Genomic DNA, 25,212 nt, shown 5'->3' with positions numbered 1-25,212 from the left:
GCAAATTCACCCCAAGGTCAGACCGAGGAATGCTCAGAGAAATTGCAAAATACCCAAGAGTTACATCTCAGACTCTACAGGCCTCAGTTAGCATGTTACATGTTAAAGTTAATAACAGTACAATTAGAAAAAGACTGCACAAGTACGGTTTGTTTGGAAGGGTTGCCAGGAGAAAGCCTCTTCTCTCTAAAAAGAATATGGCAGCACGGCTTAGGTTTGCAAAGTTGCATCTGAACAAACTACAAGACTTCTGGAACAATGTCCTTTGGACAGACGAGACCAAAATGGAGATGTTTGGCCATAATGCACAGCGCCACGTTTGGCGAAAACCAAACACAGCATATCAGCACAAACAACTCATACCAACTGTCAAGCACGGTGGTGGAGGGGTGATGATTTGGGCTTGTTATGCAGCCACAGGACCTGGGAACCTTGCAGTCATTGAATCGACCATGAACTCTTCTGTATACCAAAGTATTCTAGAGTCAAATGTGAGGCCATCTGTCCGACAGCTAAAGCTTGGCCAAAATTGGGTCATGCAACAGGACAATGATCCCAAGCACACCAGCAAATCTACAACAGAATGGCTGAAAAAGAATCAAGGTGTTGCAATGGCCCAGTCAAAGTCCAGACCTCAACCCGATTGAAATGCTGTGGCTGGACCTTAAGAGAGCTGTGCATAAACAAATGCCCGCAAACCTCAATGAACTGAAGCAACGTTGTAAAGAAGAGTGGGCCAAAATTCCTCCACAACGATGTGAGAGACTGATAAAGTCATACAGAAAACGATTACTTCAAGTTATTGCTGCTAAAGGTGGTTCTACAAGCTATTGAATCATAAGGTGTACTTAGTTTTTCACACACAGCTTCTCCATTTTGGCTTTATTTTTGTTAAATAAATCATGACACTGTGTAATATGTCATGTGTACACACACACACACACACACACACACACACACACACACACACACGGTGTAATATGTCATACACACACACACACACACACACACACACACACACACACACACGGTGTAATATGTCACGTGTTGTTGTTGACCTGAGGTTGTATTTACCTCATTTTAAGACCTGCTAAGGAACAGATGATTGTTATTATTCCCCGATATGTAACACCAGGGAATTCGGAGAGGGTGCACTTTCTTTTTCACACCACTGTATGTATATCCCGCAGTGGGCGGGTTAGACCCTGCTACGGTCAGCCTTGGAAGAGGCAGCCGGCTTAAGACGCTTTGGCCAAAGGGTTGAACTAAATGACCCTTTAAGAGAATATATAGGTCCTGCACTGTGTGTTGTTGTCACATTGGAAGTAGCTTTGGGCATCTTTGTTTGTTTTTTGTTGTAACCAAATAAAAAAGGTGTCTGCACAGCTGCCGGTAAGGTAGCGCGCTGAAGCGGCAGCGCTCTCAGCACGCAAGAAAATCTCCGATTTCAGGAGGCTGCCGCGTGACGTCAGCGCACGTGAGCCGGATCAGCCAACGAGGGCGAACCAGCTTCGGGAGGCGTCCACCACGCACCCGCAACACGCCTACAATCTCCTGCAGCACGGTTCCCGTATCGCTGCGGCGGTGGCGCGCGCGTTCGCACGCAGACGCGCAGGGACCATAATCGCAGATTTATTCTACAGTAGAAGCCCCAAAGTGGGACATAAACGGGTTTTTCAGCAGAGCGCGGGCTGTTTTGGGGCTCCCAGACTAAGCCCCGATGTTTCTATGAGGCCCATGTGGGAGACGCGGTCATTCTCACCCCGCCCGCTGCTCCTATAACACACGCACGCACCCGCGCGCCCTCACACCCGCACGCCCTCACACCCACGCGCGCACCCACCCACGCACGCACCCGCGCGCCCTCACACCCACGCACGCACCCGCACGCCCTCACACCCACGCGCCCACACACCCACGCACGCACCCGCACGCCCTCACACCCACGCACGCACCCGCGCGCCCTCACACCCACGCACGCACCCGCGCGCCCTCACACCCTCACACACACCCGCGCGCCCTCACACCCACGCACGCACCCGCGCGCCCTCACATCCACGCACGCACCCGCGCGCCCTCACACCCACGCACGCACCCGCGCGCCCTCACACCCACGCACGCACCCGCGCGCCCTCACACCCACGCACGCACCCGCGCGCCCTCACACCCGCGCGCCCTCACACCCACGCACGCACCCGCGCGCCCTCACACCCACGCACGCACCCGCGCGCCCTCACACCCACGCACGCACCCGCACGCCCTCACACCCACGCCCTCACACCCACGCACGCACCCGCGCGCCCTCACACCCACGCGCGCCCTCACACCCACGCACGCACCCGCGCGCCCACACACCCACGCACGCTCCCGCGCGCCCACACACCCACGCACGCACCCGCGCGCCCTCACACCCACGCACGCACCCTCACACACACGCACACACACACGCACGCACCCGCGCGCCCTCACACCCACGCACGCACCCGCACGCCCTCACACCCACGCACGCACCCGCGCGCCCTCACACACGCACACACGCACACACACACACGCACACACACGCACACACACGCACACACACACACACGCGCGCCCTCACACCCACGCACGCACCCTCACACACACGCACACACACACACACGCACCCTCACACCCACGCACGCACCCGCACGCCCTCACACCCACGCACGCACCCGCGCGCCCTCACACACGCACACACGCACACACGCACCCTCACACACACGCACACACACACACACACGCACCTGCGCGCCCTCACACCCACGCACGCACCCGCACGCCCTCACACCCTCACACCCACGCACCCGCGCGCCCCCGCACCCGCGCGCCCTCACACACACATGCTCCCGCGCACCCTCACCCACACGCACGCACCCGCGCGCCCTCACACCCACGCACCCGCGCGCCCTCACACCCACGCACGCGCGCGCCCTCACACACACACACACATGCTCCCGCGCACCCTCACCCACGCACCCGCGCGCCCTCACACACACACGTACCCGCGCGCCCTCACACACACACACACCCGCGCCCACACACACACACACACACACACGCAACAGCGCGCCCTCACACCCACACGCACCCGCGCGCCCTCACACACACACACACGCTCCCGCGCACCCTCACCCACACGCACGCACCCGCGCGCCCTCACACCCACACACCCGCGCCCACACACACACACACACACACACACACACACCCACCCACGCACCCGCGCGCCCTCACACACACACGTACCCGCGCGCCCTCACACACACACACCCGCGCCCTCACACACACACACACACACACACACACACACGCCCTCACGCCCTCACACACGCGCACTCGCGCGCCCACACACACACACACACACACACACACACACGCGCACGCAACAGCGCGCCCTCACACCCACACGCACCCGCGCGCCCTCACACACACACACGCTCCCGCGCACCCTCACTCACACCCACACACCCGCGCCCTCACACACACACACACGCGCCCTCACACACACACACACACACACACACACACACACACACGCGCCCTCACACACACACACGCACACACACGCACACACACACACACGCGCGCCCTCACACCCACGCACGCACCCTCACACACACGCACACACACACACACGCACCCTCACACCCACGCACGCACCCGCACGCCCTCACACCCACGCACGCACCCGCGCGCCCTCACACACACGCACCCTCACACACACGCACACACACACACACACGCACCTGCGCGCCCTCACACCCACGCACGCACCCGCACGCCCTCACACCCTCACACCCACGCACCCGCGCGCCCCCGCACCCGCGCGCCCTCACACACACATGCTCCCGCGCACCCTCACCCACACGCACGCACCCGCGCGCCCTCACACCCACGCACCCGCGCGCCCTCACACCCACGCACGCGCGCGCCCTCACACACACACACACATGCTCCCGCGCACCCTCACCCACGCACCCGCGCGCCCTCACACACACACGTACCCGCGCGCCCTCACACACACACACACCCGCGCCCACACACACACACACACACACACGCAACAGCGCGCCCTCACACCCACACGCACCCGCGCGCCCTCACACACACACACACGCTCCCGCGCACCCTCACCCACACGCACGCACCCGCGCGCCCTCACACCCACACACCCGCGCCCACACACACACACACACACACACACACACCCACCCACGCACCCGCGCGCCCTCACACACACACGTACCCGCGCGCCCTCACACACACACACCCGCGCCCTCACACACACACACACACACACACACACACACGCCCTCACGCCCTCACACACGCGCACTCGCGCGCCCACACACACACACACACACACACACACACACACGCGCACGCAACAGCGCGCCCTCACACCCACACGCACCCGCGCGCCCTCACACACACACACGCTCCCGCGCACCCTCACTCACACCCGCGCCCTCACACACACACACACGCGCCCTCACACACACACACACACACACACACACACACACGCGCACCCACGCACGCACCCGCGCGCCCTCACACACACGCGCGCCCTCACACACACGTGCGCCCTCACACACACGCGCGCTCTCACACACGCGCGCCCTCACACACACGCGCGCCCTCACACACACGCACCCGCGCGCCCTCACACACACACACGCTCCCGCGCGCCCACACACACACGCACACACACACCCGCGCGCCCTCACACACACACACACACACACACACACACGCACACACACGCACCCGCGCGCCCTCACACACACGCACACACACACACGCAACCGCGCACCCACACACGCACCAGCGCGCCCTCACACACACACACACGCACGCGCGCACACACACGCACCCTCACACACACACACACGCACGCACCCTCACACGCTCCCTCACACCCACGCTCCCGCGTGCCCTCACACCCACACGCACGCACCCGCGCGCCCTCACACACACGCACACACGCACACACGCACCCTCACACACACACGCACACACGCACGCTCCCGCGCGCCCTCACACACACGCATGCACCTGCGCGCCCTCACACCCACGCACGCACCCGCGCGCCCTCACACACACGCATGCACCCGCGCGCCCTCACACCCACGCACGCGCCCTCACACACACGCATGCACCTGCGCGCCCTCACACACACACGCGCCCTCACACCCACGCACGCACCCGCGCGCCCTCACACACACGCATGCACCCGCGCGCCCTCACACCCACGCACGCGCCCTTACACACACGCATGCACCTGCGCGCCCTCACACACACACACGTGCCCTCACACCCACGCACGCGCGCGCCCTCACACCCACGCACGTGCCCTCACACCCACGCACGCACCCTCACACACACGCGCCCTCACACCCACGCACGCGCCCTCACACCCACGCACGCGCCCTCACACCCACGCACGCGCGCGCCCTCACACCCACGCACGCTCACACACACGTGCCCTCACACCCACGCACGCACCCTCACACACACGCGCCCTCACACCCACGCACGCGCCCTCACACCCACGCACGCACCCTCACACACACGCGCCCTCACACCCACGCACGCACCCTCACACCCACGCACGCTCACACACACGCGCCCTCACACCCACGCACGCTCACACCCACGCACGCTCACACACACGCGCCCTCACACCCACGCACGCACCCTCACACCCACGCACGCTCACACACACGCGCCCTCACACCCACGCACGCACCCACGCACGCTCACACACACGCGCCCTCACACCCACGCACGCACCCTCACACCCACGCACGCTCACACACACGCGCCCTCACACCCACGCACGCACCCTCACACCCACGCACGCTCACACACACGCGCCCTCACACCCACGCACGCACCCTCACACCCACGCACGCTCACACACACGCGCCCTCACACCCACGCACGCACCCTCACACCCACGCACGCTCACACACACGCGCCCTCACACCCACGCACGCACCCTCACACCCACGCACGCTCACACACACGCGCCCTCACACCCACGCACGCACCCTCACGCTGGTATAATGGGGGTACAGTGAGATGCAAATGACGAACAGAATGATATACCAAACAACGACAGAGACTGACACACACTGCTTTGTATGTAAAGATACAAAGCAGTGTGTATGTATACTCACACGTACATGCAAATCAGTGCATACATCTTTACATGCAAAGCACTGTGTATGTATACTCACACGTACATGCAAATCAGTGCATACATCTTTACATGCAAAGCAGTGTGTATGTATACTCACACGTACATGTAAATCAGTGCATACATCTTTACATGCAAAGCAGTGTGTATGTATACTCACGTACATGCAAATCAGTGCATACATCTTTACATGCAAAGCAGTGTGTATGTATACTCACACGTACATGCAAATCAGTGCATACATCTTTACATGCAAAGCAGTGTGTATGTATACTCACACGTACATGCAAATCAGTGCATACATCTTTACATGAAAAGCACTGTGTATGTATACTCACACGTACATGCAAATCAGTGCATACATCTTTACATGCAAAGCACTGTGTATGTATACTCACACGTACATGCAAATCAGTGCATACATCTTTACATGCAAAGCAGTGTGTATGTATACTCACACGTACATGCAAATCAGTGCATACATCTTTACATGCAAAGCACTGTGTATGTATACTCACACGTACGTGCAAATCAGTGCATACATCTTTACATGCAAAGCAGTGTGTATGTATACTCACACGTACGTGCAAATCAGTGCATACATCTTTACATGCAAAGCAGTGTGTATGTATACTCACACGTACATGCAAATCAGTGCATACATCTTTACATGCAAAGCAGTGTGTATGTATACTCACACGTACATGCAAATCAGTGCATACATCTTTACATGCAAAGCACTGTGTATGTATACTCACACGTACGTGCAAATCAGTGCATACATCTTTACATGCAAAGCAGTGTGTATGTATACTCACGTACATGCAAATCAGTGCATACATCTTTACATGCAAAGCACTGTGTATGTATACTCACACGTACATGCAAATCAGTGCATACATCTTTACATGCAAAGCAGTGTGTATGTATACTCACACGTACATGCAAATCAGTGCATACATCTTTACATGCAAAGCAGTGTGTATGTATACTCACACGTACATGCAAATCAGTGCATACATCTTTACATGCAAAGCAGTGTGTATGTATACTCACGTACATGCAAATCAGTGCATACATCTTTACATGCAAAGCAGTGTGTATGTATACTCACACGTACATGTAAATCAGTGCATACATCTTTACATGCAAAGCAGTGTGTATGTATACTCACGTACATGCAAAGCAGTGTGTATGTATACTCACACGTACATGTAAATCAGTGCATACATCTTTACATGCAAAGCAGTGTGTATGTATACTCACACGTACATGTAAATCAGTGCATACATCTTTACATGCAAAGCAGTGTGTATGTATACTCACACGTACATGCAAATCAGTGCATACATCTTTACATGCAAAGCAGTGTGTATGTATACTCACGTACATGCAAATCAGTGCATACATCTTTACATGCAAAGCAGTGTGTATGTATACTCACATGTACATGCAAATCAGTGCATACATCTTTACATGCAAAGCACTGTGTATGTATACTCACGTACATGCAAATCAATGCATATATGTAAAGATGTATGCACTGCTTCCGTGTACGTGTGTGTATACATATACACTGCTTTCCGTGTACGTGTGTGTATACATATACACTGCTTTGCGTGTACGTGTGTGTATACATATACACTGCTTTGCGTGTACGTGTGTGTATACATATACACTGCTTTGCGTGTACGTGTGTGTATACATATACACTGCTTTGCGTGTACGTGTGTGTATACATATACACTGCTTTGCGTGTACGTGTGTGTATACATATACACTGCTTTGCGTGTACGTGTGTGTATACATATACACTGCTTTGCGTGTACGTGTGTGTATACATATACACTGCTTTGCGTGTACGTGTGTCTATACATATACACTGCTTTGCGTGTACGTGTGTGTATACATATACACTGCTTTGCGTGTACGTGTGTGTATACATATACACTGCTTTGCGTGTACGTGTGTGTATACATATACACTGCTTTGCGTGTACGTGTGTGTATACATATACACTGCTTTGCGTGTACGTGTGTGTATACATATACACTGCTTTGCGTGTACGTGTGTGTAAACATATACACTGCATTGCGTGTACACAAACGCATTGTTTTGCATGTGCACACGTACACACACTTTGCAGTGTGTCGGTGAGCGCTCTGGCAGGGAAGGGGTGTGAGTCTTGCAGCGTGTTACACACGTGTCTGCCCTGTGTAATGTGCGCTCCCGCCGCTCTGCGTGGGAGTGAGGGGTCCCGGGGGGGGGGGGAGCGGGAGGCGGGGGCGGGGGGGGGGAGGGCGGGAGACGGGGGAGGGGGGAGGCGGGGGGGGGGGGATTGCTGCAGACAAAGAATCCATCCAACGGAAATCATCCGGAGCACAAGGAAGTGAAATGCTTCCGATCAGGCGTCTGTTACTGTACTCAGTACTAATATACCCCCAACACACACCGCGACAGCGCCCCCAGCTGCTGTGTGACCCCGAGCCTGTCTGTTACTGTACTCACTACTAATATACCCCCAACACACACCGCGACAGCGCCCCCAGCCGCTGTGTGACCCCGAGCCTGTCTGTTACTGTACTCACTACTAATATACCCCCAACACACACCGCGACAGCGCCCCCAGCTGCTGTGTGATCCCGAGCCTGTCTGTTACTGTACTCACTACTAATATACCCCCAACACACACCGCGACAGCGCCCCCAGCTGCTGTGTGACCCCGAGCCTGTCTGTTACTGTACTCACTACTAATATACCCCCAACACACACCGCGACAGCGCCCCCAGCCGCTGTGTGACCCCGAGCCTGTCTGTTACTGTACTCACTACTAATATACCCCCAACACACACCGCGACAGCGCCCCCAGCCGCTGTGTGACCCCGAGCCTGTCTGTTACTGTACTCACTACTAATATACTCCCAACACACACCGCGACAGCGCCCCCAGCTGCTGTGTGACCCCGAGCCTGTCTGTTACTGTACTCACTACTAATATACCCCCAACACACACCGCGACAGCGCCCCCAGCTGCTGTGTGACCCCGAGCCTGTCTGTTACTGTACTCACTACTAATATACCCCCAACAAACACCGCGACAGCGCCCCCAGCCGCTGTGTGACCCCGAGCCTGTCTGTTACTGTACTCACTACTAATATACTCCCAACACACACCGCGACAGCGCCCCCAGCTGCTGTGTGACCCCGAGCCTGTCTGTTACTGTACTCACTACTAATATACCCCCAACACACACCGCGACAGCGCCCCCAGCCGCTGTGTGACCCCGAGCCTGTCTGTTACTGTACTCACTACTAATATACTCCCAGCACACACCGCGACAGCGCCCCCAGCTGCTGTGTGACCCCGAGCCTGTCTGTTACTGTACTCACTACTAATATACCCCCAACACACACCGCGACAGCGCCCCCAGCTGCTGTGTGACCCCGAGCCTGTCTGTTACTGTACTCACTACTAATATACCCCCAACACACACCGCGACAGCGCCCCCAGCTGCTGTGTGACCCCGAGCCTGTCTGTTACTGTACTCACTACTAATATACCCCCAACACACACCGCGACAGCGCCCCCAGCTGCTGTGTGACCCCGAGCCTGTCTGTTACTGTACTCACTACTAATATACCCCCAACACACACCGCGACAGCGCCCCCAGCTGCTGTGTGACCCCGAGCCTGTGTTACTGTACTCACTACTAATATACCCCCAACACACACCGCGACAGCGCCCCCAGCTGCTGTGTGACCCCGAGCCTGTCTGTTACTGTACTCACTACTAATATACCCCCAACACACACCGCGACAGCGCCCCCAGCCGCTGTGTGACCCCGAGCCTGTCTGTTACTGTACTCACTACTAATATACCCCCAACACACACCGCGACAGCGCCCCCAGCTGCTGTGTGATCCCGAGCCTGTCTGTTACTGTACTCACTACTAATATACCCCCAACACACACCGCGACAGCGCCCCCAGCTGCTGTGTGACCCCGAGCCTGTCTGTTACTGTACTCACTACTAATATACCCCCAACACACACCGCGACAGCGCCCCCAGCCGCTGTGTGACCCCGAGCCTGTGTTACTGTACTCACTACTAATATACCCCCAACACACACCGCGACAGCGCCCCCAGCCGCTGTGTGACCCCGAGCCTGTCTGTTACTGTACTCACTACTAATATACTCCCAACACACACCGCGACAGCGCCCCCAGCTGCTGTGTGACCCCGAGCCTGTCTGTTACTGTACTCACTACTAATATACCCCCAACACACACCGCGACAGCGCCCCCAGCTGCTGTGTGACCCCGAGCCTGTCTGTTACTGTACTCACTACTAATATACCCCCAACACACACCGCGACAGCGCCCCCAGCCGCTGTGTGACCCCGAGCCTGTCTGTTACTGTACTCACTACTAATATACTCCCAACACACACCGCGACAGCGCCCCCAGCTGCTGTGTGACCCCGAGCCTGTCTGTTACTGTACTCACTACTAATATACCCCCAACACACACCGCGACAGCGCCCCCAGCCGCTGTGTGACCCCGAGCCTGTCTGTTACTGTACTCACTACTAATATACTCCCAGCACACACCGCGACAGCGCCCCCAGCTGCTGTGTGACCCCGAGCCTGTCTGTTACTGTACTCACTACTAATATACCCCCAACACACACCGCGACAGCGCCCCCAGCTGCTGTGTGACCCCGAGCCTGTCTGTTACTGTACTCACTACTAATATACCCCCAACACACACCGCGACAGCGCCCCCAGCTGCTGTGTGACCCCGAGCCTGTCTGTTACTGTACTCACTACTAATATACCCCCAACACACACCGCGACAGCGCCCCCAGCTGCTGTGTGACCCCGAGCCTGTCTGTTACTGTACTCACTACTAATATACCCCCAACACACACCGCGACAGCGCCCCCAGCTGCTGTGTGACCCCGAGCCTGTGTTACTGTACTCACTACTAATATACCCCCAACACACACCGCGACAGCGCCCCCAGCTGCTGTGTGACCCCGAGCCTGTCTGTTACTGTACTCACTACTAATATACCCCCAACACACACCGCGACAGCGCCCCCAGCCGCTGTGTGACCCCGAGCCTGTCTGTTACTGTACTCACTACTAATATACTCCCAACACACACCGCGACAGCGCCCCCAGCTGCTGTGTGACCCAGAGCCTGTCTGTTACTGTACTCACTACTAATATACCCCCAACACACACCGCGACAGCGCCCCCAGCTGCTGTGTGACCCCGAGCCTGTGTTACTGTACTCACTACTAATATACCCCCAACACACACCGCGACAGCGCCCCCAGCTGCTGTGTGACCCCGAGCCTGTCTGTTACTGTACTCACTACTAATATACCCCCAACACACACCGCGACAGCGCCCCCAGCTGCTGTGTGACCCCAGAGCCTGTCTGTTACTGTACTCACTACTAATATACCCCCAACACACACCGCGACAGCGCCCCCAGCTGCTGTGTGACCCCGAGCCTGTCTGTTACTGTACTCACTACTAATATACCCCCAACACACACCGCGACAGCGCCCCCAGCTGCTGTGTGACCCCGAGCCTGTCTGTTACTGTACTCACTACTAATATACTCCCAACACACACCGCGACAGCGCCCCCAGCTGCTGTGTGACCCAGAGCCTGTCTGTTACTGTACTCACTACTAATATACCCCCAACACACACCGCGACAGCGCCCCCAGCTGCTGTGTGACCCCGAGCCTGTGTTACTGTACTCACTACTAATATACCCCCAACACACACCGCGACAGCGCCCCCAGCTGCTGTGTGACCCCGAGCCTGTCTGTTACTGTACTCACTACTAATATACCCCAACACACACCGCGACAGCGCCCCCAGCTGCTGTGTGACCCCGAGCCTGTCTGTTACTGTACTCACTACTAATATACCCCCAACACACACCGCGACAGCGCCCCCAGCTGCTGTGTGACCCCGAGCCTGTCTGTTACTGTACTCACTACTAATATACCCCAACACACACCGCGACAGCGCCCCCAGCTGCTGTGTGACCCCGAGCCTGTCTGTTACTGTACTCACTACTAATATACCCCAACACACACCGCGACAGCGCCCCCAGCTGCTGTGTGACCCCGAGCCTGTCTGTTACTGTACTCACTACTAATATACCCCAACACACACCGCGACAGCGCCCCCAGCTGCTGTGTGACCCCGAGCCTGTGTTACTGTACTCACTACTAATATACCCCCAACACACACCGCGACAGCGCCCCCAGCTGCTGTGTGACCCCGAGCCTGTCTGTTACTGTACTCACTACTAATATACCCCCAACACACACCGCGACAGCGCCCCCAGCTGCTGTGTGACCCCGAGCCTGTCTGTTACTGTACTCACTACTAATATACTCCCAACACACACCGCGACAGCGCCCCCAGCCGCTGTGTGACCCCGAGCCTGTCTGTTACTGTACTCACAACTAATATACCCCCAACACACACCGCGACAGCGCCCCCAGCTGCTGTGTGACCCCGAGCCTGTCTGTTACTGTACTCACTACTAATATACTCCCAACACACACCGCGACAGCGCCCCCAGCCGCTGTGTGACCCCGAGCCTGTGTTACTGTACTCACTACTAATATACCCCAACACACACCGCGACAGCGCCCCCAGCTGCTGTGTGACCCCGAGCCTGTCTGTTACTGTACTCACTACTAATATACTCCCAACACACACCGCGACAGCGCCCCCAGCTGCTGTGTGACCCCGAGCCTGTCTGTTACTGTACTCACTACTAATATACCCCCAACACACACCGCGACAGCGCCCCCAGCCGCTGTGTGACCCCGAGCCTGTCTGTTACTGTACTCACTACTAATATACCCCCAACACACACCGCGACAGCGCCCCCAACTGCTGTGTGACCCCGAGCCTGTCTGTTACTGTACTCACTACTAATATACCCCCAACACACACCGCGACAGCGCCCCCAGCTGCTGTGTGACCCCGAGCCTGTCTGTTACTGTACTCACTACTAATATACTCCCAACACACACCGCGACAGCGCCCCCAGCTGCTGTGTGACCCCGAGCCTGTCTGTTACTGTACTCACTACTAATATACCCCCAACACACACCGCGACAGCGCCCCCAGCCGCTGTGTGACCCCGAGCCTGTGTTACTGTACTCACTACTAATATACCCCAACACACACCGCGACAGCGCCCCCAGCCGCTGTGTGACCCCGAGCCTGTCTGTTACTGTACTCACTACTAATATACCCCCAACACACACCGCGACAGCGCCCCCAGCCGCTGTGTGACCCCGAGCCTGTCTGTTACTGTACTCACTACTAATATACCCCCAACACACACCGCGACAGCGCCCCCAGCTGCTGTGTGACCCCGAGCCTGTGTGTTACTGTACTCAGTACTAATATACCCCCAACACACACCGCGACAGCGCCCCCAGCTGCTGTGTGACCCCGAGCCTGTCTGTTACTGTACTCACTACTAATATACTCCCAACACACACCGCGACAGCGCCCCCAGCCGCTGTGTGACCCCGAGCCTGTCTGTTACTGTACTCACTACTAATATACCCCCAACACACACCGCGACAGCGCCCCCAGCTGCTGTGTGACCCCGAGCCTGTCTGTTACTGTACTCACTACTAATATACCCCCAACACACACCGCGACAGCGCCCCCAGCTGCTGTGTGACCCCGAGCCTGTCTGTTACTGTACTCACTACTAATATACCCCCAACACACACCGCGACAGCGCCCCCAGCTGCTGTGTGACCCCGAGCCTGTCTGTTACTGTACTCACTACTAATATACCCCCAACACACACCGCGACAGCGCCCCCAGCCGCTGTGTGACCCCGAGCCTGTCTGTTACTGTACTCACTACTAATATACCCCCAACACACACCGCGACAGCGCCCCCAGCTGCTGTGTGACCCCGAGCCTGTCTGTTACTGTACTCACTACTAATATACTCCCAACACACACCGCGACAGCGCCCCCAGCTGCTGTGTGACCCCGAGCCTGTCTGTTACTGTACTCACTACTAATATACCCCCAACACACATCGCGACAGCGCCCCCAGCTGCTGTGTGACCCCGAGCCTGTCTGTTACTGTACTCAGTACTAATATACCCCCAACACACACCGCGACAGCGCCCCCAGCCGCTGTGTGACCCCGAGCCTGTCTGTTACTGTACTCACTACTAATATACCCCCAACACACACCGCGACAGCGCCCCCAGCTGCTGTGTGACCCCGAGCCTGTCTGTTACTGTACTCACTACTAATATACCCCCAACACACACCGCGACAGCGCCCCCAGCTGCTGTGTGACCCCGAGCCTGTCTGTTACTGTACTCACTACTAATATACCCCCAACACACACCGCGACAGCGCCCCCAGCCGCTGTGTGACCCCGAGCCTGTCTGTTACTGTACTCACTACTAATATACCCCCAACACACACCGCGACAGCGCCCCCAGCCGCTGTGTGACCCCGAGCCTGTCTGTTACTGTACTCACTACTAATATACCCCCAACACACACCGCGACAGCGCCCCCAGCTGCTGTGTGACCCCGAGCCTGTCTGTTACTGTACTCACTACTAATATACCCCCAACACACACCGCGACAGCGCCCCCAGCTGCTGTGTGACCCCGAGCCTGTCTGTTACTGTACTCACTACTAATATACCCCCAACACACACCGCGACAGCGCCCCCAGCTGCTGTGTGACCCCGAGCCTGTCTGTTACTGTACTCACTACTAATATACCCCCAACACACACCGCGACAGCGCCCCCAGCCGCTGTGTGACCCCGAGCCTGTCTGTTACTGTACTCACTACTAATATACCCCCAACACACACCGCGACAGCGCCCCCAGCTGCTGTGTGACCCCGAGCCTGTCTGTTACTGTACTCACTACTAATATACCCCCAACACACACCGCGACAGCGCCCCCAGCTGCTGTGTGACCCCGAGCCTGTCTGTTACTGTACTCACTACTAATATACCCCCAACACACACCGCGACAGCGCCCCCAGCCGCTGTGTGACCCCGAGCCTGTCTGTTACTGTACTCACTACTAATATACCCCCAACACACACCGCGACAGCGCCCCCAGCCGCTGTGTGACCCCGAGCCTGTCTGTTACTGTACTCACTACTAATATACCCCCAACACACACCGCGACAGCGCCCCCAGCTGCTGTGTGACCCCGAGCCTGTCTGTTACTGTACTCACTACTAATATACCCCCAACACACACCGCGACAGCGCCCCCAGCTGCTGTGTGACCCCGAGCCTGTCTGTTACTGTACTCACTACTAATATACCCCCAACACACACCGCGACAGCGCCCCCAGCTGCTGTGTGACCCCGAGCCTGTCTGTTACTGTACTCACTACTAATATACCCCCAACACACACCGCGACAGCGCCCCCAGCCGCTGTGTGACCCCGAGCCTGTCTGTTACTGTACTCACTACTAATATACCCCCAACACACACCGCGACAGCGCCCCCAGCTGCTGTGTGACCCCGAGCCTGTCTGTTACTGTACTCACTACTAATATACCCCCAACACACACCGCGACAGCGCCCCCAGCTGCTGTGTGACCCCGAGCCTGTCTGTTACTGTACTCACTACTAATATACCCCCAACACACACCGCGACAGCGCCCCCAGCTGCTGTGTGACCCCGAGCCTGTCTGTTACTGTACTCACTACTAATATACCCCCAACACACACCGCGACAGCGCCCCCAGCCGCTGTGTGACCCCGAGCCTGTCTGTTACTGTACTCACTACTAATATACCCCCAACACACACCGCGACAGCGCCCCCAGCTGCTGTGTGACCCCGAGCCTGTCTGTTACTGTACTCAGTACTAATATACCCCCAACACACACCGCGACAGCGCCCCCAGCTGCTGTGTGACCCCGAGCCTGTCTGTTACTGTACTCACTACTAATATACCCCCAACACACACCGCGACAGCGCCCCCAGCTGCTGTGTGACCCCGAGCCTGTCTGTTACTGTACTCACTACTAATATACTCCCAACACACACCGCGACAGCGCCCCCAGCCGCTGTGTGACCCCGAGCCTGTCTGTTACTGTACTCACTACTAATATACCCCCAACACACACCGCGACAGCGCCCCCAGCTGCTGTGTGACCCCGAGCCTGTCTGTTACTGTACTCACTACTAATATACCCCCAACACACACCGCGACAGCGCCCCCAGCCGCTGTGTGACCCCGAGCCTGTCTGTTACTGTACTCACTACTAATATACCCCCAACACACACCGCGACAGCGCCCCCAGCCGCTGTGTGACCCCGAGCCTGTCTGTTACTGTACTCACTACTAATATACCCCCAACACACACCGCGACAGCGCCCCCAGCTGCTGTGTGACCCCGAGCCTGTCTGTTACTGTACTCACTACTAATATACCCCCAACACACACCGCGACAGCGCCCCCAGCTGCTGTGTGACCCCGAGCCTGTCTGTTACTGTACTCACTACTAATATACCCCCAACACACACCGCGACAGCGCCCCCAGCTGCTGTGTGACCCCGAGCCTGTCTGTTACTGTACTCACTACTAATATACCCCCAACACACACCGCGACAGCGCCCCCAGCCGCTGTGTGACCCCGAGCCTGTCTGTTACTGTACTCACTACTAATATACCCCCAACACACACCGCGACAGCGCCCCCAGCTGCTGTGTGACCCCGAGCCTGTCTGTTACTGTACTCACTACTAATATACCCCCAACACACACCGCGACAGCGCCCCCAGCTGCTGTGTGACCCCGAGCCTGTCTGTTACTGTACTCACTACTAATATACCCCCAACACACACCGCGACAGCGCCCCCAGCCGCTGTGTGACCCCGAGCCTGTCTGTTACTGTACTCACTACTAATATACCCCCAACACACACCGCGACAGCGCCCCCAGCTGCTGTGTGACCCCGAGCCTGTCTGTTACTGTACTCACTACTAATATACCCCCAACACACACCGCGACAGCGCCCCCAGCTGCTGTGTGACCCCGAGCCTGTCTGTTACTGTACTCACTACTAATATACCCCCAACACACACCGCGACAGCGCCCCCAGCTGCTGTGTGACCCCGAGCCTGTCTGTTACTGTACTCACTACTAATATACCCCCAACACACACCGCGACAGCGCCCCCAGCCGCTGTGTGACCCCGAGCCTGTCTGTTACTGTACTCACTACTAATATACCCCCAACACACACCGCGACAGCGCCCCCAGCTGCTGTGTGACCCCGAGCCTGTCTGTTACTGTACTCAGTACTAATATACCCCCAACACACACCGCGACAGCGCCCCCAGCTGCTGTGTGACCCCGAGCCTGTCTGTTACTGTACTCACTACTAATATACCCCCAACACACACCGCGACAGCGCCCCCAGCTGCTGTGTGACCCCGAGCCTGTCTGTTACTGTACTCACTACTAATATACTCCCAACACACACCGCGACAGCGCCCCCAGCCGCTGTGTGACTGTCTGTTACTGTACTCACTACGATGGGAGATGGGGGGCAGTCACTCACAGAGATGGGGGGCAGTCACTCACAGAGATGGGGGGGCAGTCACTCACAGAGATGGGGGGCAGTCACTCACAGAGATGGGGGGCAGTCACTCACAGAGATGGGGGGCAGTCACTCACAGAGATGGGGGGGCAGTCACTCACAGAGATGGGGGGGCAGTCACTCACAGAGATGGGGGGCAGTCACTCACAGAGATGGGGGGGCAGTCACTCACAGAGATGGGGGGGCAGTCACTCACAGAGATGGGGGGCAGTCACTCACAGAGATGGGGGGGCAGTCACTCACAGAGATGGGGGGCAGTCACTCACAGAGATGGGGGGCAGTCACTCACAGAGATGGGGGGCAGTCACAAACAGAGATGGGGGGGCAGTCACTCACAGAGATGGGGGGGCAGTCACTCACAGAGACCCCCAGGCCCACTGTATGGAGAGAGATGATTGAGCCGGGGGGGGGGGGGATGATGTAAGGGCACATCATGTCCTCACCGCGGCCCTCCGCTGCTGGTCTTACACACTTCTCCCCCCCTCCCCCCGAGCAGCCTTGGCAGGCGTCTCCTGGCTGAGCTTTCCCCTCTTCTCCTGTGTCAAACCCAGAGGTTTCAGGGCCAACTCTCCCGCATTACGTGTCTTAGTTGGGTCCCCCAGGGCAGACTCCCCCCCCGTCCCCCCCAATCTCTCCTTCCCCAGGTGGGGGGGGGGGGGGATTTGGGGCTTGGGATGTCTTCCATAGAACCTAACACCATTCCTGGAACGCGGCCCTTGAGGATCTCTCCTGCCCCCTAGTGGTGAGTCTAGGGAATCACAGTCTCCGTATCACAACATCAGAAGCCCGGACATCACACCCCCTATATAACACGGCTCGGATATCACACCCCCTATATAACACAGCCCGGATATCACACCCCCTAAATAACTCGGCCCAAATATCACACACCCTATACAACACGGCCCGGATATCACACCCCCTATATAACACAGCCCGGATATCACACACCCTATATAACACGGCCCAGATATCACACCCCCTATATAACACGGCCCGGATATCACACACCCTATATAACACGGCCCGGATATCACACACCTCTTATATAACACAGCCCGGATATCACACACCCTATATAACACGGCCCAGATATCACACACCCTATATAACACGGCCCGGATATCACACACCCTATATAACACGGCCCGGATATCACACACCTCCTATATAACACAGCCCGGATATCACACACCCTATATAACACGGCCCGGATATCACACACCCTATATAACACAGCCCGGATATCACACCCCCTATATAACTCGGCCCGGATATCACACCCCCTATATAACACGGCCCGGGTATCACACCCCCTATATAACACAGCAGAGAAGGGGAAGGATCGGTTGTCCATCCGCTCCAGGAAAAAAGGTCGGAACTCACCAGCAAAGAGGTTAAAATGCGATTATATCGGACGACATAACAAACAAAGAACAGGCAGCACAAACTCTCCCACGCGTTTCACGCCTACTATGGCGCTTTTTCAAGGATCACACACCCTATATAACACAGCATGGATATCACACACCCTATATAACAGGGCCCCGATATCACACACCCTATATATCACACCCCCTATATAACACGGCCTGGATATCACACACCCTATATAACACGGCCTGGATATCACACCACCTATATAACACGGCCTGGATATCACACCACCAATATAACACGGCCCGGATATCACACATATCGACCTGGGAGAGAGCCGCTGAATCGCACGAGGACCGGTACCGGTCGGACCTGGGAGAGAGTCGCTAAATTGCACAAGGACCGGTACCGGTCCGACCTGGGAGAGCGACGCTAAATCGCACGAGGACCGGTACCGGTCCGACCTGGGAGAGAGTCGCTGAATCGCACGAGGACCGGTACCGGTCCGACCTGGGAGAGAGTCGCTGAATCGCACGAGGACCGGTACCGGTCCGACCTGGGAGAGAGTCGCTGAATCGCACGAGGAACGGTACCGGTCCGACCTGGGAGAGAGTCGCTGAATCGCACGAGGACCGGTACCGGTCCGACCTGGGAGAGAGTCGCTGATTCGCACGAGGACCGGTACCGGTCCGACCTGGGAGTCGCTGAATCGCACGAGGACCGGTACCGGTCCGACCTGGGAGAGAGTCGCTGAATCGCACGAGGACCGGTACCAGTCCGACCTGGGAGAGAGTCGCTGAATCGCACGAGGACCGGTACCGGTCCGACCTGGGAGCCGCTGAATAGCACGAGGACCAGTACCGGTCTGACCTGGGAGTCGCTGAATCGCATTCCACGTGTGAGTTTCTCAGCGCTTCCCACGCACAGGAAGTGCCGCCGCACTTGGTGGGCGTCGCCGGGATAACGCGCCGTTTCAATCCGCAAAATGGCGTTATGGGACCATTATTATATATACCCCCTCGCCCCCGGAACCCCGATAAACCCCCGCGTCAGCATCCACTAACCACATGTTCTGCAGCCACGTGAATGGGGGAGGATCAGAGTTTCCCCCCCGGGTCCAAGTCTTCTGTACGTACCACGTGCTGGGTCTCACGCAGCGTGTCACAGACGTGTCACAGCAGCAGATAGCCGCGGGGTTAGTGGCAGCACGCAGAGAGTATTAGGGGTTAGTAATGTCCCACGCAGCGTGTCACAGACGTGGGATTAGTGGCAGCACGCAGAGTATTAGGGGTTAGTAACGCCCCACGCAGCGTGTCACAGACGTGGGATTAGTGGCAGCACGCAGAGAGTATTAGGGGTTAGTAACGCCCCACGCAGCGTGTCACAGACGTGGGGTTAGTGGCAGCACGCAGAGAGTATTAGGGGTTAGTAATGCCCCACGTTGCGTGTCACAGACGTGGGGTTAGTGGCAGCACGCAGAGAGTATTAGGGGTTAGTAATGCCCCACGTTGCGTGTCACAGACGTGGGATTAGTGGCAGCACACAGAGAGTATTAGGGGTTAGTAATGCCCCACGCAGCGTGTCACAGACGTGGGGTTAGTGGCAGCACGCAGAGAGTATTAGGGGTTAGTAACGCCCCACGCAGCGTGTCACAGACGTGGGGTTAGTGGCAGCACGCAGAGTATTAGGGGTTAGTAATGCCCCACGCAGCGTGTCACAGACGTGGGGTTAGTGGCAGCACGCAGAGAGTATTAGGGGTTAGTAACGCCCCACGCAGCGTGTCACAGACGTGGGGTTAGTGGCAGCACGCAGAGTATTAGGGGTTAGTAACGCCCCACGCAGCGTGTCACAGACGTGGGGTTAGTGGCAGCACGCAGAGTATTAGGGGTTAGTAATGCCCCACGCAGCGTGTCACAGACGTGGGGTTAGTGGCAGCACGCAGAGTATTAGGGGTTAGTAACGCCCCACGCAGCGTGTCACAGACGTGGGGTTAGTGGCAGCACGCAGAGAGTATTAGGGGTTAGTAACGCCCCACGCAGCGTGTCACAGACGTGGGGTTAGTGGCAGCACGCAGAGTATTAGGGGTTAGTAATGCCCCACGCAGCGTGTCACAGACGTGGGGTTAGTGGCAGCACGCAGAGAGTATTAGGGGTTAGTAATGTCCCACGCAGCGTGTCACAGACGTGGGGTTAGTGGCAGCACGCAGAGAGTATTATGGGTTAGTAATGCCCCACGCAGCGTGTCACAGACGTGGGGTTAGTGGCAGCACGCAGAGAGTATTAGGGGTTAGTAACGCCCCACGCAGTGTGTCACAGACGTGGGGTTAGTGGCAGCACGCAGAGAGTATTAGGGGTTAGTAATGCCCCACGCAGCGTGTCACAGACGTGGGGTTAGTGGCAGCACGCAGAGAGTATTAGGGGTTAGTAACGCCCCACGCAGCGTGTCACAGACGTGGGGTTAGTGGCAGCACGCAGAGAGTATTAGGGGTTAGTAATGCCCCACGCAGCGTGTCACAGACGTGGGGTTAGTGGCAGCACGCAGAGAGTATTAGGGGTTAGTAACGCCCCACGCAGCGTGTCACAGACGTGGGGTTAGTGGCAGCACGCAGAGAGTATTAGGGGTTAGTAATGCCCCACGCAGCGTGTCACAGACGTGGGGTTAGTGGCAGCACGCAGAGAGTATTAGGGGTTAGTAACGCCCCACGCAGCGTGTCACAGACGTGGGGTTAGTGGCAGCACGCAGAGTATTAGGGGTTAGTAACGTCCCACGCAGCGTGTCACAGACGTGGGGTTAGTGGCAGCACGCAGAGAGTATTAGGGGTTAGTAATGCCCCACGCAGCGTGTCACAGACGTGGGGTTAGTGGCAGCACGCAGAGTATTAGGGGTTAGTAACGCCCCACGCAGCGTGTCACAGACGTGGGGTTAGTGGCAGCACGCAGAGAGTATTAGGGGTTAGTAACGCCCCACGCAGCGTGTCACAGACGTGGGGTTAGTGGCAGCACGCAGAGAGTATTAGGGGTTAGTAACGCCCCACGCAGCGTGTCACAGACGTGGGGTTAGTGGCAGAACGCAGAGTATTAGGGGTTAGTAATGCCCCACGCAGCGTGTCACAGACGTGGGGTTAGTGGCAGCACGCAGAGAGTATTAGGGGTTAGTAACACCCCACGCAGCGTGTCACAGACGTGGGGTTAGTGGCAGCACGCAGAGTATTAGGGGTTAGTAATGCCCCACGCAGCGTGTCACAGACGTGGGGTTAGTGGCAGCACGCAGAGTATTAGGGGTTAGTAATGCCCCACGCAGCGTGTCACAGACGTGGGGTTAGTGGCAGCACGCAGAGTATTAGGGGTTAGTAATGCCCCACGCAGCGTGTCACAGACGTGGGGTTAGTGGCAGCACGCAGAGTATTAGGGGTTAGTAATGCCCCACACAGCGTGTCACAGACGTGGGGTTAGTGGCAGCACACAGAGTATTAGGGGTTAGTAATGCCCCACGCAGCGTGTCACAGACGTGGGGTTAGTGGCAGCACGCAGAGTATTAGGGGTTAGTAATGCCCCACGCAGCGTGTCACAGACGTGGGGTTAGTGGCAGCACGCAGAGTATTAGGGGTAAGTAACGTCCCACGCAGCGTGTCACAGACGTGGGGTTAGTGGCAGCACGCAGAGAGTATTAGGGGTTAGTAATGCCCCACGCAGCGTGTCACAGACGTGGGGTTAGTGGCAGCACGCAGAGTATTAGGGGTTAGTAACGCCCCACGCAGCGTGTCACAGACGTGGGGTTAGTGGCAGCACGCAGAGTATTAGGGGTTAGTAATGCCCCACGCAGCGTGTCACAGACGTGGGGTTAGTGGCAGCACGCAGAGAGTATTAGGGGTTAGTAATGCCCCGCGCAGCGTGTCACAGACGTGGGGTTAGTGGCAGCACGCAGAGTATTAGGGGTTAGTAACGCCCCACGCAGCGTGTCACAGACGTGGGGTTAGTGGCAGCACACAGAGAGTATTAGGGGTTAGTAATGACCCACGCAGCGTGTCACAGACGTGGGGTTAGTGGCAGCACGCAGAGAGTATTAGGGGTTAGTAATGTCCCACGCAGCGTGTCACAGACGTGGGGTTAGTGGCAGCACGCAGAGAGTATTAGGGGTTAGTAATGCCCCACGCAGCGTGTCACAGACGTGTGGTTAGTGGCAGCACGCAGAGTATTAGGGGTTAGTAATGCCCCACGCAGCGTGTCACAGACGTGGGGTTAGTGGCAGCACGCAGAGTATTAGGGGTTAGTAATGCACCACGCAGCGTGTCACAGACGTGGGGTTAGTGGCAGCACGCAGAGTATTAGGGGTTAGTAATGACCCACGCAGCGTGTCACAGACGTGGGGTTAGTGGCAGCACGCAGAGTATTAGGGGTTAGTAATGCCCCACGCAGCGTGTCACAGACGTGGGGTTAGTGGCAGCACGCAGAGAGTATTAGGGGTTAGTAACGCCCCGCGCAGCGTGTCACAGACGTGGGGTTAGTGGCAGCACGCAGAGTATTAGGGGTTAGTAATGTCCCACGCAGCGTGTCACAGACGTGGGGTTAGTGGCAGCACGCAGAGAGTATTAGGGGTTAGTAACGCCCCACGCAGCGTGTCACAGACGTGGGGTTAGTGGCAGCACGCAGAGTATTAGGGGTTAGTAACGCCCCACGCAGCGTGTCACAGACGTGGGGTTAGTGGCAGCACGCAGAGAGTATTAGGGGTTAGTAATGTCCCACGCAGCGTGTCACAGACGTGGGGTTAGTGGCAGCACGCAGAGTATTAGGGGTTAGTAACGCCCCGCGCACGTAGCGTTAGAAACCCCATATTACATCGTGCGGACTCGGACCAGTAAATACGGGTACGGACCGCAGGCAAAGTCGTACCCCCGAGTCTTAAAGGGTTAATACAATGTATTCCTCCCACTTCAGTGGTCAGACAGTCACCTGAATTTTCCTTAATGCGCATTGTGAATTCCAACAGAGGTAGGGTTAGTATATCCCTTTATAACCCGCACGTCTGCACAATACAGAGGTAGGGTTAGTATATCCCTTTATAACCCGCACGTCTGCACAATACAGAGGTAGGGTTAGTATATCCCTTTATAACCCGCACGTCTGCACAATACAGAGGTAGGGTTAGTATATCCCTTTATAACCCGCACGTCTGCACAATACAGAGGTAGGGTTAGTACCAGATGAGCAGCAGAGAAGCAGAGCACTGTGGGTGGGTAAGCAGAGCGCTGTGGGCGGGTAAGCAGAACGCTATCGGCGGGTAAGCAGAACGCTGTGGGCGGGTAAGCAGAACGCTGTGGGAGGGTAAGCAGAGCGCTGTGGGCGGGTAAGCAGAACGCTGTGGGCGGGTAAGCAGAGCGCTGTGGGCGGGTAAGCAGAGCACTGTGGGTGGGTAAGCAGAACGCTGTGGGCGGGTAAGCAGAGCGCTGTGGGTGGGTAAGCAGAGCGCTGTGGGCTGGTAAGCAGAACGCTGTGGGCGGGTAAGCAGAGCGCTGTGGGCGGGTAAGCAGAACGCTGTGGGCGGGTAAGCAGAGCGCTGTGGGCGGGTAAGCAGAGCACTGTGGGCGCTGTGACGCTCCTCACTGACCTTCGGCTCAACTTTTATTCCCAGAACCTGAGGGAAAAACCAGCAGAACAGCGGTTACAGTGCGATAAACCAGCAGAACAGCGGGTTACAGTGCGATAAACCAGCAGAACAGCGGTTACAGTGCGATAAACCAGCAGAACAGCGGTTACAGTGCGATAAACCAGCAGAACAGCGGGTTACAGTGCGATAAACCAGCAGAACAGCGGGTTACAGTGCGATAAACCTGCAGAACAGCGGGTTACAGTGCGATAAACCTGCAGAACAGCGGGTTACAGTGCGATAAACCTGCAGAACAGCGGGTTACAGTGCGATAAACCAGCAGAACAGCGGTTACAGT

At 57.2% G+C, this 25,212-nt stretch overlaps 1 protein-coding gene across 1 annotated transcript in view; it reads right to left on the bottom strand.

Annotated features, from left to right (window-relative positions):
• The window catches only part of LOC142475184 (maestro heat-like repeat-containing protein family member 1), a 53,005-nt gene extending 28,106 nt beyond the window's left edge, over positions 1-24,899 (bottom strand). Inside the window, exon 1 of the mRNA XM_075581159.1 lies at positions 24,876-24,899. The gene's annotated coding sequence lies outside the window, so the exon portion shown is untranslated. The remainder of the gene's footprint in view (positions 1-24,875) is intronic.
• Between the last annotated feature and the right edge of the window lie 313 nt (positions 24,900-25,212).

This window comes from Ascaphus truei, unplaced genomic scaffold (assembly GCF_040206685.1).
Source record: "Ascaphus truei isolate aAscTru1 unplaced genomic scaffold, aAscTru1.hap1 HAP1_SCAFFOLD_1086, whole genome shotgun sequence".
In the NCBI taxonomy this organism is placed as follows: domain Eukaryota; kingdom Metazoa; phylum Chordata; class Amphibia; order Anura; family Ascaphidae; genus Ascaphus; species Ascaphus truei.
Note: the sequence above shows the minus strand (reverse complement) of the source record. Positions and strands in the feature narration are given on the sequence as shown.